At 64.2% G+C, this 3,539-nt stretch overlaps 1 pseudogene; it reads left to right on the top strand.

The window, feature by feature from the left end:
• Positions 1-119, top strand: LOC142866900 (uncharacterized; annotated as a pseudogene).
• The last annotated feature ends 3,420 nt before the right edge of the window (positions 120-3,539 follow it).

The following is a 3,539-nucleotide window of genomic DNA, read 5'->3' as shown; positions in this document are numbered from 1 at the left end:
GTCTAGGGCCACACCACCCCGAACGCCCCCGAGCTCGTCTGGTCTGGGAAGCTAAGCAGGGTCGGGCCTCCTTAGTACTTGGATGGGAGACCGCTTGGGAATACCGGGTGCCTTAGGCTTCTTCTGGTTTTTTTTTTTTTTTTTTTGCCTCCTGTTCCCTTTCTGGGAGCGCGGCGGCGGCCCGGGGTGGGGGTGACCCCCACCCTCAGCGCCCGCCGCGGTGCCTGGCGCCCCAGCCCGCACCGTGGGGCCTCCTCTTGTCCCAAGCCGCGACACCGCCGCCACGCGGCAGCACGCGTGGCATCTGGACTGTCAGGTCTCAGACCCAAGGTCTGCTCTGTGGGAACCGACACGCTGGAGGAAACCTTGAGAGTCTGAGAGGGGAGGGAGTTCCAGAAGAAGGCCAGGATGTCATTTTGAGGGAGTATGTGACCAGAACTCGTCCCGTTGCTTTTGGGGTTCTATGGGCTACATGTAGGAATCTTTGGTGGTGGCACCTGATGTTGGGGGATCCGGAGTCACACCCAGACCTGCTCCACAGGCCTCCTTTTACTTTTCTCTTCGGATTCATCATTTTTAAAAAGTGTCTCTTACCTCTATTATTGCATTTTCTTTTCTCTCTCTTTTCAAGCAGATGATGGGAGTACAAGTATTCAGGTGACATGTGTTGCCCGTGCCCCCCTCCCCCCTGTGTTCTTATTCAGATACCTCTCATGTTGTCCCAGCGTATCGTGGGGGCACCAATGTTAAGGTCGGGTACGTCGCCCTCTCCAAGCCTCCACCCTCGGGTCAGAGCTTCAAGCGCGCCCATCCCCCAGTCAGTGCGCACCCACCCCATCCCTAACGGATGTGTATGCCCATCCCTCCCCCCACCCGCCCGACACCAACCCGACGAAGGTGATTCCTCTCTGTCCACTTAGGTGTCCATCCGTTCGTACCAGTTTGCTGGTGAGCGCGAGCACGTGGTGCTCGTGTGTCCATTCTTGGGATACTCGGCTTACTGGAACGGGTTCCAGCTCTGGCCAGGAGAACACGAGAGGTGCCCTCTCACCGCTGCTCCTCACAGCCGAATGGCACTCCGTGGTGTCCACGCGCCACATTTTATTAATGCACTCCTGGATGGAGGGGCACTCGGGTCGCTTCCACATCTTTGCGATTGTGAATTGTGCCCTAACTGTCACCCTACCCCTTACCCAGCCCGTCACCTCTGCCCCTGCCTGACGCACTCCTCCCCGGCCAGGCCCGTCACTGTCCTGGGCCCCCGCCTGACCGGCTCCTCCCCGCCCGGCGTGTCACCGTCCTCTGCCCCGGCCTGACATGCTCCTTCCCGCCCGGCCTCTCACCGTCCTCGGCCCCTGCCTGACCGGCTCCTCCGTCGCCTGGGCCTTCCAAGGGCTTGGTGTGGACGCTGCTTCCAGGAAGCCCTCCAGAAACCCGGCAGCAGGGTGGCCGCAGCAGTCTCCAGCAGCCGTCCCTAAGTCGTGTGCGGGGGGACGTGCCCCCGCTGTGCCGCGGGGGCCCAGCCTGGTGTCTTCCCTGAGGCCCTGCGGCTGCCGGCTGCCGCTCCCCGCAAGGGGAGAGCCGCGGAGGTGGGGACCGCCTCCTGATGGGGACGTACACGCAGCTCTCCACGTCGGATTCCGGGGCTCTCTGTCCTGCCCGAAGGCCCAGCGGGCCTGCGGGTCCTTAGAGTGGCAAAAGCATCCGAAAGCTGAGATTGAGGGTCCGGTGGGTGTCTGCACTTTTGTGCTGGGCACCCCAGGGAGGCCCGGGGGCTGGCTGGACGACGCGGTCTGCTGGGCGGGGGGTTTGGAGGAGCAACTGATGCCCTTTGCACTTTGGGTAGCAAGAGTCTGAGGTGTCTCTGAGCCCTGTGCCCTGTGGGGGCGGGGCGGGGGGGAGGAGGAGGAGGAGGAGGAGGAGGAGGTGGGAAGGGCCGGGGCCTGCAGTCCTGTTCCCGGGGTGGCACGGCAAGTGGCTTCTTCCACAGGCTGCTTGGCCTGGGCTCCCTGCACCTGGGCCTTTGGAGGACCGGCCCTGTGCTTGCCAACACTTCCTGCAGGGACCCAGAGCTGGGAGGTGGCATCTCTCAGCCCTGGGTCGGGCAGAGCCCCAGCGGGCCATGCCCACAACCTCTCTCAGCACCGGTCCCCCAGAAGGCTCCTTTGGGACCAGGATTCTCTTGCGGTGACTCTTTAAGGTCTGGCCCCTGGATGGAGGGGCACCAGGAGTGGAGGAGCAGGAAGGGGAAGGGGGTGGCCATGCGAGGGGACACTTTGAGGCCAAGTCCCAGCTTCAGCCTGATCCTCCTGGGAACCCCGCTCTGAGACAAGGAGCCGGGCTTCGCATTCCCACAGCAGCCAGTCGTGGGCTGAGGACACCTGGGGCGTTGGGAACTCCCTGGCTTCTCCTTGGTTTAACATCTAGAGCTGCTTGGGAATCGCGCCGCCACACACACCCGAGCGCAGGTGTCTTCCGCACAGACTGCGGGCCTCGCTCTTCTGAATGCCGCTAGCTCGCCACCCACCCACGGGTGAACCTGGTCAGGGTGCTTTCTCTCAGGGGCAGACTCTTTTCCGGGCGGGCTACCGGTGTCTCTGTTTGCTCGTTTCTTTCTTCCATTTCGGGAAAGTCTTCCTTGCTGGGTGTGGAAATCTCCTATGCCTTCCCTCGCCTATTCTGTCAGCTTTCAAATTCTCTTTCAGTTGCCACCCTCACAGATGGATTAGGAAACTCTTTCCGGTGCACTCATTAGTGAAATGACCTCAAGGAAGCTGGAATCCAATATCTAATGGCCGATTTTTAGCGAGTCCACACGGGGTCGGGGTCCAATGCAGCCCCGGCCAGGCCCAGGCCCCTTGGACTGGGCCACAGGAGGACACGGAGGAGGGTCCCGGCCCCCACGAAGCGGTGCCGGCAGTTCTCCACGGGCTTAGGAGTTTTCCAGAGGTAGGAGATGGAGGGGACTGATTTCTTCAGCGCCCCCCAAACCACGCCACCCCACCCCACCCATGGGACACATCCCCAGAGAGAGACGCCCCATACACTGGCTGTGCCCCAGCCCTGGCCCGGGGGAATAGGCGGCAGCCCACCCACAGGGCGAGGGGGGCCGCAGCTGAAAGGGGTTGTGGCGGAGGGCGGCCCCTGGCTGGGGTCAAAGGGCGTGCGCGTGCGCAGTCAGCGGCTGCGAGGCGCCGGGGGTGGGCAGCGGGTACGTGAAGGAGGCCAGGCGAGGAGACGAGGGGGGCTGGGAGGGCTCCACCTTGGCGAGTCCAGCCGTGGAGGCGCATCTTGTGTGAGTGTGCGTGAGTGTGAGTGTGTGTGTGTGTATAGAGAGACAGCCCCCCCGCCCCGCCCCGCCCCGCCCCGCCCCGCCCGTCACCCCCGACCCTCGGAGCACACCGGACCCGGCCCGGCGCGGGGCCTGGGGCGGGAGGAGGCGGCGGCGGCGGCGGCGGCGGCGGCGGCGGCGGCGGCGGCGGCGGGGGGAAAGCGCAGAGAGGCTCGGCTTCTTGAGCGGGGCAGGGGCGCCCTCCACC

Source organism: Microcebus murinus, unplaced genomic scaffold (assembly GCF_040939455.1).
Source record: "Microcebus murinus isolate Inina unplaced genomic scaffold, M.murinus_Inina_mat1.0 scaf007_hap2_Mmur4.0, whole genome shotgun sequence".
NCBI classification, from domain to species: Eukaryota; Metazoa; Chordata; class Mammalia; order Primates; family Cheirogaleidae; genus Microcebus; species Microcebus murinus.
This window is presented reverse-complemented; position numbering and strand designations above follow the sequence as displayed.